At 35.7% G+C, this 13,685-nt stretch overlaps 1 protein-coding gene and 1 long non-coding RNA gene across 9 annotated transcripts in view; one reads left to right on the top strand and one right to left on the bottom strand.

The window, feature by feature from the left end:
• The window catches only part of LOC140617452 (uncharacterized), a 58,713-nt gene extending 49,194 nt beyond the window's left edge, over nucleotides 1-9,519 (bottom strand). The window contains exon 1 of the long non-coding RNA XR_012017681.1: nucleotides 9,263-9,519. This is a non-coding gene — a long non-coding RNA (uncharacterized lncRNA). The remainder of the gene's footprint in view (nucleotides 1-9,262) is intronic.
• Nucleotides 9,454-13,685, top strand: part of ATF7IP (activating transcription factor 7 interacting protein) — a 112,287-nt gene continuing 108,055 nt past the window's right edge. For 4 of the 8 annotated variants that reach the window (XM_072798935.1, XM_072798928.1, XM_072798932.1 and 1 more), the window contains exon 1: nucleotides 9,454-9,747. The gene's annotated coding sequence lies outside the window, so the exon portion shown is untranslated. The remainder of the gene's footprint in view (nucleotides 9,748-13,685) is intronic. The other 4 variants (XM_072798929.1, XM_072798918.1, XM_072798936.1 and 1 more) reach the window with 2 other exon arrangements.

Here is a 13,685-nt window from a genome sequence, read left to right as displayed (position 1 = left end):
CCACTGACCACCCAGGCTGCCCAATTTTTAATTTTTAAAGTAATCTCTACACCCAATATGGGGCTCGAACTCACAATCTTGAGATCAAGAATTACATGCTCCACTGACTGAGACTGCCAGGCGCAGTCATCTTCATTTCTTTTTAATAAATTATTTTATTTGTTTATATTTTAAGATTTTTATTTACTTATTTGATAGAGAGAGAGAGTGACTGAGCACAAGCAGGGGAAGCAACAGAGGGAGAGGCAGACTCCCCGCTGAGCAGGGAACCAAGGCAGGGCTCAATCCTAAAACCTTGGGATCCTGATCTGAGCTGAAGTCAGATGCTTAACTGACTGAGCCACTCAGGCACCCCCATCTTCTTCATTTTTAAGGATACTTTTGCTGAGCATAGGATTATGAGTTGGGTTTTCAGCACTTAAAAGATGTCACTTTATTGTCTTCTTGCTTGCATGTTTGGTGAGACATGTGTTTTAATTCTAGCCTTGTTTCTCTATAAGTAATGCATCTTTTTCTTTGGATGTTTTTAAGACTTTTGTTGTTTGTCTTTGGTTTGCTACTATTTGAATATGACATGCCTAAAAATTGGGGTTTTGGTATTTATCCTATTTGGTGTTCTCTGAGCTCTGTGACTTACTGTTTGTGTAATTCTAGAAAAATTTTGGCTCTTATTTATTTGAATATTCTGCCCTGTTCTTTCTTCTCTTTGGGATTCTAATTATGCATATATCAGACCATTTGATACTGTCTCACATCTCTTGGATAGTCTGTTTTGCTTTTTGTTTGTTTGTTTGTTTTTGCATTTCAGGTTGGGTAATTTTATTGATTTATCTTCAAGTTTATTGATTCTTTGCTTCCCTGTGTTGAGTCTACTGATGAGTTCATCTAAACATTCTTCATCTCCATTACTGGATTTTTATTTAGATCATATGGGTCTTCCTTTGCACTGCTCCCCAGGGATAATCTGTCTCTTATATCTCTCTCAGTATTGTACTATTGCTTTAAAAATCAAATTATTTTGGCACGAGGTGGTGGGTAAAGGAGGGAGCATTCTATGATGTTCAGATTAATAGCTGTAAATAGGCACTGTAAACTTAGATCTTGGGGAATGGAATTCATAAGTATTTCAGTCTCTCTTGAAGATGTAAGGTCTAGCATGTCTTCCTACTTCTCCTCCAAGGATAGAGCATTCTTTTTGCCTACAGTTTTTGGTGCCTTTTTCACTCTGAATTAAGTTCCATAGAAGAGATAGAAAAGATGTGTTTCAGTAGGGGCTGTTTTTCATCTCTCACATCTAGCACGATGAAGGAATCTTTCTCAGGATTCTTCTCACTCTTCTTTGTGAAAGCCTAGTTTGATTTCAGAAGGAAAATTCTGTTAGAGTGTGCAATCTCCTGTATGTCTTTTGGTAGGAAATCCCAAAAAAATCTCTAAGATGGACGTCAAGAAGCTTACTGCCTATGTTTTCTTCTAGTAGTTTCATGGTTTCAGCTCTTACATTCAAATATTTAATCCATTTTGAGTTAATTTTTGTGTATGGTAGAAGACAATGGTCCAATTTCATTTCTTTGCACATAGCTAGTTCAGATTTCCCAACACTTTTTATTTTATTATTATTTATTTTATTTTATTTTTATTTTTATTTTTTTCCAACACTCTTTATTGAAGATATTGTCCTTTTCTCATTGTTTATTCTTGGATCCTATGTCATAAATTTATTGTTCACACATGTGTAGGTATTTCTGGGCTCTCTTCTGTTCCATTGATCTATGTGTCTGTTTTTACGCCAATACCACACTGTTTTGATTACTATAGCTTAGTAATATAGTTTGAAATCAGGGTGCATGATTCTTTCAGTTTTGTTCTTCTTTCTCAAGACTGCTTTGGCTATTTGGGTTTTTTGATGGTTCCATAAAAATTTTAGGAATTTTGTTCTATTTCTGTGAAAAATTCCATTGAAATTTTGATAGGGAGTATGTTAAATCTATAGATTATTTCAGGTTGTCTGGATATTTTAATGATATCAAGTCTTCCAATCCATGAACATGGAATATTTTCCATTTATTAGTATCTTCTTTAATTTTTTCATGAATGTCTTCTAGGTTTTAGTGTAAAATCTTTCACCTCCTTGGTTGAATTACTCCTTGGTATCTTATCTTTTTTGATGCAATTTAAACGAGATTATTTTTAAATTTCTCATTATAATAGTTTGTTACTAGGGTATAGAAACAACATTTTATATACTGATTTTGTATCCTACAACTTTACTGAATTCATTTATTCTAACAGTTTTTTTGGAGGAGTCTTTAGGGTTTTCTATATATAATATGTCATTTGCAAATAGTGACAGTTTTATTTCCTTCCTGATTTAGATGACTTTATTTCTTTTTCTTACCTAACTGTTCTGACTAGGACTACCAATACTATGTTGAATAAAAGTGGCAAAAGTGGGCATCTTTGTCTTGTTCTTAATCTTAAAGGAAAAGCTTTCAGCTGTTCACTGTTGAGAATGACGTTAACTGTGGACTTATAGATGGCCATTATTATGTTAAGGTAAATTTCCTATCTACTTTATTGAGAGTTTTTATCATAAATGGATATTTTATCATAAATGGATGCTTTTTCTTCATCTATTGAGATGGTAATATGATTTTTGTCCATTTTAATGTGTTATATTTCACTGATGGACTTACAGATATTGAATCATCCTTGCCTCCCTGGAATAAATCCCATTCAATCATGGTATTTGATCCTTTTAATGTATTATTGAATTTGGTTTGCTAAGATTTTGTTGAGGACTTTTCCATTTTTGTTCATTAGGGGTATTGGCTTGATAATTTTTTTTTTTCTTGGTGGTGTCTTTCTTTGGTTTTGTTATCAAGATAATGTTAGCCTTGTAAAATGAGTTTGGAAGTGTTCCCTCTTGTTTTTTGGAAGATTTGACTGATATTAATTCATTTTTATTTATTTATTTTCTAAAGATTTATTTATTTTTGAGAGAGAGAGATAATGAATGCATGGGAGTGAGGGGAAGGACAAAAGGAAAAGGAGAGGGCCAGAATCTCAAGCAGACTCCCTGCTGAGTATGGAGCCTGATGCAGGACTTGATCTCATGACCCTGAGATTTTGACCTGAGCTGAAATCAAGAGTAAGATGCTTAACTGACTGAGCCACCCAGGCAGTCCATAATTCATTTTTAATGTTTGGTAGAATTTATCAGTAAAGCTGTTTGGTCCTGGGCTTTGTTGTCAGATGGCTTTTTATTACTAATTCTCCTTACTAGTAATCAGCGTGTTCAGATTTTCTATCTCCTCATGCTTCATTCTTAATAGATAGCATACTTGTAGGAATTTATCCATTTCTTCAAGGTTGTACAACTTCTTAGTGTTTATTTATTTATTTATTTAAATATTTTATTTATTAATTAATGAGAGACACACAGAGAGAGAGGAGTGAGAGAGAGCACCAGAGACACAGGCAGAGGGAGAAGCAGGCTCCATGCAGGGGGCCCGACGTGGGACTCGATCCTGGGTCTCCAGGAACAAACCCTGGGCTGAAGGTGGTGCTAGACCACTGAGCCACTAGGGCTGCCCTAACTTCTTAGTGTTTAGTTGTTCATAGTAGTGTCTTATGATCCTTTGTATTTCTGTGGCATTAATTGTAACATCTCCTCTTTCTGATATTGAGTCTTTTCCTTTTTTTCTTAGTGAGTCCAGATAAAGGTTTGTCAATTCTTTTTATCTTCCCCAAACCAGCTCTTGGTTTCCTTAATGTTTCTGTTATGTTTTCAATCTCTATTTATTTCCACTCTGATCTTTGCTATTTCCTTCTTTCTGTTAACTTTGGGCTTTGTTTATTCAACTTTTTTGAGTTCCTTGACATGTAAATTTAGGTTGTTTGAGATTTTTCTTGTTTCTTGATGTAGACATTCATTGCTGTGCACTTCCCTCTTAAAACTGCTTTTGCTGCATCACATAAGTTTTGGTATATTGTAGTTTTGTTTGTCTCAAGGTATTTTTTTCTCTTTTGATTTCATCTTTCACCCATTGGTTGTTCAGGATCAAAATATTTTTATTAAAATGAAATCATTTATAGTTCTAGAACTCACTGTAACTTAGCTGCTAATTTAAAAATTGAATATCATGTTTCATGTATATACATCAACATCTACATGCATAGTATACAAATATAAGATTAATATGGATTATTTGATATTTCAAAAAGTTTTTCAGAAGCCAAGTATAAATGTTGGGAATATTGCCCTAAGTTCTGAGTACCTACAGAATCAAAAACTGTAACATGAAAAAAAAAAACAAGAAAATGGAGGCTTGACACTACTGGCAAATGACTGTTAAGGAAAAATTGATTGAATCTCTACTAACAGAGGAAGGATCTGAAGAATTAATTTAAAAAAATTATCTTACTGCTCAAATCTTTACATACTCTGACGTTGTGTGTGTATCTCAATCTACTGACCTCCATAGTATTCTTATACTTGCCTTTTGTTTTGAGGACACAGAGCAAAAAATATGGAGAAGCATTCCCCTGAGAACTTTAGTTATATTAGGAGAGCAGATGGCTTTTGTTTTTTGGTTTTATAAAAAGATTTATTTATTTATTTAAAGATTTACTTATTTGTTTATTTATTTATCAGAAATAGAAAGAGAGAGGGAGAGTAAAGCTGGAGGAGTGGTAGGCAGAAGGAGAAGCAGGCTCCCTGTTGAGCGGGGAGCCCGATGCATGACTGGATCCCAAGACCCTGGGATCAAGACCTGAGCCACAGGCAGATGCTTAACTGACTGAGCTACCCAGGCATCCCAGGAAAGCAGATGTTTTAAGGTCACAGTTATCAGATGATATTGCTGAGTATCAGATTCTGAGTGACAAAGGCATCCATATGTTCTTATAAATCTGTGTGTATGTTTATGATATATAGGGGCCCTCTAAAATATGGGGGTCAGAAAAGTGGATATAACTGTAGTACTGGTTCTATCTGTTTTATTAAGTGCAAATTAGTTATTTTCTAATGGAACCCATTTCATTCATTTAGATCGCCTATATACCTTGGAAAATGGTTTAGATACCCCTTTCCTTTTCTGATGACTTCTTGTATTAGTTTTCTATTGCCAAAAAACAAATTGCCACACATTTAGTAATGTAAAGAAATATGTATTATCTTGGTTTCTATAGGTCAGGATTTTGGGCATAACTTTGATGGATCTTCTGCTCATAGTCTTGCAAGGCAAAATCAAGGTATTATTTGAGCTATATTTTCATCTGAGTGCTTAGCTGGTAAAGAACCTGTTTTCAAGCTCATTTGGCTTATTTATAGAGTTTATTTCCTTATGGCTGTATGATTGAGGGTTCTGGCTTTTTGGTTCTGTTGGCTGAAGCCCACTCTCAGGCTACTCACAGGTTCTGGCTAACTTTCTGTGTTGGTTTCTTCAACATAGTTGCTTATTGCATCAAGCCAGCAAAAAGAAACTCTTCGCAGGGAAGGCCAACCTCCTTTTAAAAGAGCTTTTTCCAGATTAAGTCAGTTCTATCCATGATAATCTCCCTTTTGGTTGGTTAACTCAAAATCAATTTATTTATTTTATTATTTTTAAAAGATTTTATTTATTTATTCATGAAAGACACACACACAGAGAGAGAGAGAGAGAGAGAGAGAGGGAGGGAGGGTGGGGGGGCAGAGACATGGCCAGAGGGAGAAACAGGCTCCACGCAAGGAGCCTGACGTGGGACTCGATCCCGGGACTCCAGGATCATACCCTCGGCCCAAGGCAGGCGCTAAACTGCTGGCCACCCAGGGATTCCCAACTCAAAATCAATTTATTTGAGACATTAATTACATCTGCAAAATTCATGCATCTTTGCCATATGCTAGTATTGGCTAGAAGTCAGTCATGGGTTCTGCCCATACTTAAGGGGAGAGGATTATATACATAGTATGAACAAAAAGGGTGGAGATCATCTTAGAATTCTGATTCCCACATTTTCTATTTCCAAAAGTTGGTTTTTGAGTTTTACTAGGGTTGTCTACTTGACACTTCAGTAAACTTCTCTGCAAATGGGAGGATAATAATAAAAAGTATCAGGTTAATTCATATTTCTTCTTAATGGTAGTGTAGAATGTGCAGATAGAAACTGCTCAAGCTTAACTATGTCTGCACTTTTACCATGCTGAAAAGTACTACTACTACTATTGTTACTACTACCACTACCATAATTACTATTAGCTGACCACTTATTGAGATATTACTATACATTCAGTATTGCTTGAAGTGTTTTACCAGAATTTAATCTTCAGAAAAACCTTAGCTGACAGAGGCTATTTTTTGTCATCCCCATTTCATATTTCAGGAACCATTTGTATAGAGAAGTTTAGAATGTGCAGCAATAAAGAAGTAGAGACATTCCAATTCAGGTAGTAAGCTTTCAAAGCTAATTTTTGTAATCACTACATCAGGTAGTCTCATTTTGTAGTACTTAGAAACTTCAGTCTTCCTCTTTAGTTGTTCATTTTTCAAGTTTATGCTGTTTTTCAAACGTTCTATTTTCCTTGTTCAATTGCTCAATTTTCGTGTTTTAAAAAAATTTTTGCTTATTATTTTAGTTTTTTCTGCTTTTGGATTTTTTTTTGTGTGAGAAGTTCTGTGATTGAGCTTTACTACAGCATTTGTGTGTGTGTTTAAACTTTATTTTTCCTGCAGCATTTTTAAAAGAAGAATATTCAGTCTGTTTGTATAAATAAGGCCAAAATGACAGATAAAATATGGAAATCCTTTAGTTCTGATTATAAGTAGCTGCCCCACCTCTGAATATTCCTCTTACCATCCAGTCTGCTTAGGTCCCCAGCTAAAGAACCCTTAGACCTCTTTATAATCCTACAATTTAAGGATTAACATCTGACAAAGTAGGAGGTCTTCAAGTCTACATCCATTCTGATTGGCCAGTGTCTAGTGCCATAGGAAATGAGAAGTATTTTGCATTTCTGTTTTGCCTAACTTGAATATTATTCTGACAGCCACTTTAAGCTCTTCATTATGAGTCAGGTCAAGTATCACACTTAATACAAGAAACCAGCAAGAAATTTCCCTGTATTCTATGAGGAAGATTTAGGTCCTCTTGTTCTGTACTTCTTCTTCTTCTTCTTCTTCTTTTTTTTTTTTTAAGATTTATTTATTTATTTATTCATGAGAAATAGAGAGAGAGAGAGAAAGGCAGGCTCCATGCAGGGAGCCTGACACGGGACTCAATCTCGGGACTTCAGGATCACACCCTGGGCCAAAGGCAGGCGCCAAACCACTGAGCCACCCAGGGATCCCCTCTGTACTTCTTTTATACTTAGCATTCTATTTAGCATTAACCTTATGATAGTAATAATTTTATAATGTTTATTTGCATATATGTCTCTTACCCTATTAGAGGCAGTGTCATTTCCTCTGATCATTTTCAGTGTTTGAGTGCATAATAAATACTGAAGCTGTTGAATGAAATAATCAATTATTGTTTAGATCAGCCAGCAAGTGGAATAGCTGAAGAAACTGTAAGTATGTGGTTGAGTATATCTGGGGAGATTCAACTACAATAAAACTGTCTAGTTAGAGTCTTAGGAAGGCAAATCTAGAATATGAGCATACCTATGAAAATTGATCAACTCATGAGTCAATGCTGAATTATTTTTTCCTTTATCATTAATCTAAACAATTGAGAGTGAACTATTGTAAACATGATTCTTTATTGTTCATAGAAAACATACAGGGAACCCTGCCTGGGTGGCTCAGTGGTTTAGTGCCTGCCTTTGGCCCAGGGCGTGATCCTGGAGTCCTGGAATCGAGTCCCACATCCAGCTCCCTGCCTGGAGTCTGCTTCTCTCTCTGCCTGTGTCTCTGTCTCTCTCTCTGTCTTTCATGAATATATAAATAAAAATCTTAAAAAAAAAATACAAAGAGAAACCTGATGGGCTATTATTCCAATCTTATGATTTTAGAGTGAAGCTTTTAATATTGATATTAATATTTACAATATGTTGAGTATTTTATAATTGAGCAACTATGTACTAAATAATTTGTTATAATTGAACCTCTATAATTTTTTTGAACAATCATATATTATATTCTTTGTTAAGTTCTTTACAAAGGCTAGCAATAAAGGGATGCAAATCTAATTGTGTTATTTTCTGACTTATTACCTTCTCAGTGATCCCTCATTGCTCTACAATAAAATTCAGCTTTTACACAAAAGAATCTTTTAAATCAGTTCTCATGTAGAGTTCAGCTTTTCTAGGAAGGCATTTTTGATTCTCCAAGTCTGGATTAGGTGATTCTCCTAAATCCACTCAGTGTTTCAACTAAGTGGAAAGATCCAAATCATAAAAATAAGTATTAACCACCCTCTACTAATTTCTTATGACTTACAAAAATTTCTTGTTTACTTTTCTGTATCTTATAGTATAGATTTTTTTTTTTTTTTTTGGTCAGGCGCCTAATATAGTTCTAGAATAATGACTGCTAAATAAAAACTGAATGAATAGATACATTTAAGGGAAAATCACATTAAAAAACAAGATAACTGTGCAGCCCCGGTGGCCTAGTGGTTTAGTGCCTGCCTTTGGCCCAGGGCGTGATCCTGGGGACCCGGGATCGAGTCCCACATCAGGCTCCCTGCATGGAGCCTGCTTCTCCCTCTGCCTATGTCTCTGCCTCTCTGTGTGTCTGTCGTGAATAAATACATAAAATCTTAAAAAAAAAAAAAAAAAAGAGAGAGAGAGAGAGAGAGATAACCAAAGCTTACGGTCTATTTGTTACGCTCTCGTTGCTCTGGAAAACACCTTTACCTTTTTCCTGTCATTGAGCTCTCTTCACCGATTTGAATCACAGGCATTATCACCATCTTAGAGATGACAAAACTGTGTCAACACAAGTGTTCCAAGAAGCAGGCAAGAAGGCAGGAGTACTTGGGTGAGCGCAGATCGCCCCACAAACTGAGTAGCACCTTCTCCACTCCATCCCGTGACCTTTACTGAGGACTGGCTCCCAATATAAAACTGAATAGAAAGGGATGCAACTTCTGGTGGAAGGGTAGGATTATTGCAAGTGCTAGCTCTGGCACAAAACTGAAAGAAAAGATGTGCTTTCGCCTTTCTCTCATTATTTACACTTTAAAGTATACTTTGTGAATTTTCAACGTGAATGATGAACAAATACACCCCAGGCTTTTTGGAAAATCTTCCTCTCAGTTCTTTAACTCTCTCACCTACCTATTTCCTGGATTTCCTTCCTTCTTTCCTAAGGCTCATAGAGGGCGCTCACAAAGTGCTACTCCCTGGTTGAGCGAAGCTCCACTCAAAACACACCTCACACTGCAACGAAAGGCGCAGCGCCACCACCTCAGACATCCTCCTCCGCTCCAAGGAAGGAGGCGTGGCCAATTCCCCTCATTCAAATAAAAAACCAGGAGATTTGCATAGGGAACGGCTTATCCTCGAGCCTATTGGCTGTTAGCACCGTGGGCGTGGCCAATATTACGCCCGTGGAGCCCCGCCTACATTAATTTGCATAACGGCCCCGACGCGTGCAAGGGAGAAGCGGGTTTGTTTTTGAATCTGCGGAGGCGGCGGCGGCGGCAGCGGCGGCGCGGCGACTGAAGCGCGCGATACTGAAGCGGCCGCGTTGAGGACGGTTGCGCGGAACGGCTCTGTAGGAAGGAACTTGGTTCCCCCTCCCTCATCTCCCGCCCCGGAAGGTATATGTGACTCCTAGGGGCTGTTGTAACCACATTTTCTTAAATTACTATTGTATTTATGAAGAGTCAAGACCGCATTATGGCGGCTGCGGGAGTTGTGTGTGCGCCTGCGCGGTTGCGGAGCTGCGGGCGGGCGCTGCATGGGAGCACGTGATCTTGCGGGGTCGGGCTCTAGCTGCAGTTGTGCAGCTGGCGGGGCGGTGGCTGCGCAAGCGCAATATTCATTTTCGAGATCTAATGTTCTTGTTGGACGCCATTTGGGTTCTAGATTTAATTTTCCTCATTCTTGAGGAGTTTCATTTTCTTATCCTCCTATTCTCACATTTTTCAGGGAAAACGTTTGTCTTGTGTTGGTCTCTTATACTGACCCCAAACTCTTTCTATATTTTTCCGTTTCTCTGAGAAGCAAGCTGTGACCTTAATTTTCTGTAAAAATGATTGTCACTTGTGGTTCTCGATTATAATTTCACTTTTAGGATGTTGCTGGGTTCAAGTTTCTATTTAGGGAGACGAAGATCAGCACCTAGTGGTGGTCTCAGGGGAAGTACATTTAATTGAACTACATGTTTGCAAATAACATTTTTAACCCTATTTTTTACCAGTTCTGTTATCAGGGAATTTTACAAAATAGAAACAATTTGACTTTTGGAAATATGAGGGGACAGGGGCAATGGGAAGATCTGAATACTGTTGTTTAGAAAGAAATCTCAATCTAAGTCTTGATTTTAACAGTTTGTGTGCTTCTGGTCATACTTGTATTTGAGTTTTAGTTTTTTTTTTTTTTTTCAGTCTCTGATCACTTGTCCTTTACTGTTTCAGTTTGATCATTTTTGCTCTTCTGACTTTTAAGGTTAAGTCATTTTTTTTTTAGCATTTTATTTGTTATGATATGTGAAATAAAAATTGGTTGGTAAGTGTTTCTTCTAAAGAATTCTGCAAGGAACTAACTACACTGAGGCCTTTATGAGGAAATAGAGTCAACCATCAATGAAAAAAAATCAGTTGATTCTTTAAAAAAAATGTCCCATCTACATGTGTGTGAGTTACAGTTGTGTTTGATTTCTTAAAATTGTGTTCCTAGTTTTCGTTTTTCAAAGGAGGTAGTTGTAAGCATGCTGCTGATTATTTTAGTTTACAATGATTGTGTCACTATATTTAAATCTTATATAACACCCCTAGGAGAGGTGTTATACAATTTGATAAAATTCTATCATTGTGCAAATTGTTTGTTACTGAACTAAAAACTTGTAACTGCTTTTCATGAACTTCACCTGTGGTTTGTGTGTACAATAATTGGTTTCTTGGTCATTGTATAAAACTAAGTTTAAATCAGTCATCTGTCAAATGAAGAAGTGGCTAGTGCTTTATAATGGTTGGTTAGGGACGTTTTTCTTGCCCACAGCAAGTACCGTTTAGTGCTAAGTAGATGTAATTGAAAGGAATAGTTTTGGTTGGTGGATTTTTAAAAAGTGACGTCACAGGTGAGAGTGAATGGGGTGATAGGAAAGGTAATTCTTTTTTCCTCAACAGGAAATTCGCCGTTCATATAATTCCTGGACCTCTGGACTCTTCTACACAGAAATATATTTAGAGGGCAGTTGTGTAATCTCATCCCCTTTTATATTTCTGGGGCGATTACCCAGCACACCCCTCCCCCACCTCCTGGGACATGATTTCACATGTTGAGAGTGGAAAATATGTTGTATTTTCTGTCTCTGGGTTTGTATATTAATATACATACTTAGGTTAAAAAAAGTGAAATATTTTGGTTTGTATATTTAAGCTTATGTTTTTATTTGAATATTCAAATGATTGCCTCTTAGGTTAATGCTGAAGATTGTAAGAGGTACTTGAAAACAGTGAGGAGCATGACGTATAATGTAAATATTAGATAATTTTGCTGTATGTTAGAAAGGCAACTATACTTCTATAAACTTAAAACTAAGACTAATGAATTGTCTGAACTCGTCCACTGTTTGCTATTATTCTTTCAATAACAAGCATGTTTTGCAATTTTAGTTTGGTAGTTATGATGCCACAAATTTTGGCACATATGCAACACATATAATATTAAGACTAGATTACTTAAGGAATGAATACTAAGTTACTGGGGTAATTTAAAACCTTTTTAGTTTTGTAGATTTTAAACATCACAAAATGTAGTTTAGACAAAAAAATTTTGATAATTAAGCCGCAAACCATTTTAAAATTGTCTTTTTTCTTTAAACTATGATTTGAGGGGCAGCCCGGGTGGCTCAGTGGTTTAAAGTCTGCCTTTGGCCCAGGGCGTGATCCTGGAGTCCCGAGATCGAGTCCCACGTCGGGCTCCCTGCATGGAGCCTGCTTCTCCCTCTGCCTGTGTCTCTGCCTCTCTCTCTCTCTCTCTCTCTCTCTCTGTCTCTCATGAATAAATAAATAAAATCTTAAGAAAACTATGATTGGAATATGTGATACATATATTTAAATACCTTTTTTTACTTATAGCAGATTTGAAAAGTGTTTAGAATTAGCAGCATTTAGAAAAAAACTAAATGTTTTGGTGATTTTTTTTTTGTTATTTTTCTATGGTTGATCTGTTGACCAATAAGTATTGATTGTTCAATAAATATTGATCAGTTAGTTTTTCGCTTGGGCCATAAAATCAGTCCTGTTTCTTTAGTATTACACTGTGGACATTTTCCTATATCCTTATTCTTATAAAAATACTCTAGTGCTTTTTAAATGTATAATATTCTTTTAAAAATGTTGTTTAATGGTTACATGATATTATGTTATAAAAATATCCCAAATCATCAAATATTCTTCAAATGTTTTTAAATGGCTGCATAATATTGTTATTTCTAATAAGAATATAGTTTGACCTACTAAACATTTCTTTTATTGACCATTTGTTGCCCATTTTTTTGTTCTAAATAATGCTACGGTGAACATCCTTCCACATGAGTCATGAACTGCATCTCATGATATTTCTTTGAAATTACTGCTTCAAAAGGCTTTGAAATTATTTTAAAATAATTTACAAAATTAATAAAAATTTAGTTTTTTTGAAAAGCATTTCCCATACCACTATCAATTTGGTGGCTGAAAAATAGTAGCTCATAACTTTTTTTTCTTTTTGATAACTAGTGAAGTTGAACTATTTAATGTCTATATATGCAATTTTGTGCATTAGCTCATTTTTGTGAATTAGCTGTTTGAGGCTTTTTGATGTATTTTTCTGTGGTGGATGTTAACATTTTTCTTATTGGTAACAGCTATTTAGATACAGCCCTTTGCTTTTCATATTTTTGGTAGCTTTTTAAAAGTTTATTACTAAAATTGCTTATGGTTTTATATATTCAAAAGTTTCCCATTTTATGTAGCATAATGCATTATTTTTTCTCATTTGTGATTTCTTCTAAGACTTATTTGCTTAGAAAATATGACTTTCTCTGAGATGAACTAAATATTCACCTGTTTTATTTTTCTACATATTATAATGATCTTTAAAACTATGTGTTTTAATCTGTATGGGGTCTATTTTGCCATATTGTATGAAGATGGGTTGCTAGTTTCCAGTTTTTCCAAATACCTGGTTTTCTTAGAATTTTATGTTGGGGATCTTTTTTCCTACTGGAGTTGCTAATTTTGATTATCAGTTAGTAGATTTGAGCTATAATTCTGGTTCCTCTACTAGGGATATTTAACCTGGGATCCATTGGCCTCAGGAGTTTCTATAGATAGGCTTTAAGAGCCTTCTTTGTTAGATCCTTCCATGGATTTCTTGACATATACAACTTTATGTGAATGTGCATATGTGCATTTTTCTGGGGAGAGAGTTACAGTTTTCATCAACTTTTGACAAGAATATGTAATATAAAATTTAAAAGCAAGTTAATAAGCACTGTATTTGGGCCTTATTCATATAGCAGTAGTGCATTGTTTCATTTGCTGTAGTG

This window comes from Canis lupus, chromosome 25, assembly GCF_048164855.1.
Source record: "Canis lupus baileyi chromosome 25, mCanLup2.hap1, whole genome shotgun sequence".
NCBI classification, from domain to species: Eukaryota; Metazoa; Chordata; class Mammalia; order Carnivora; family Canidae; genus Canis; species Canis lupus.
This window is presented reverse-complemented; position numbering and strand designations above follow the sequence as displayed.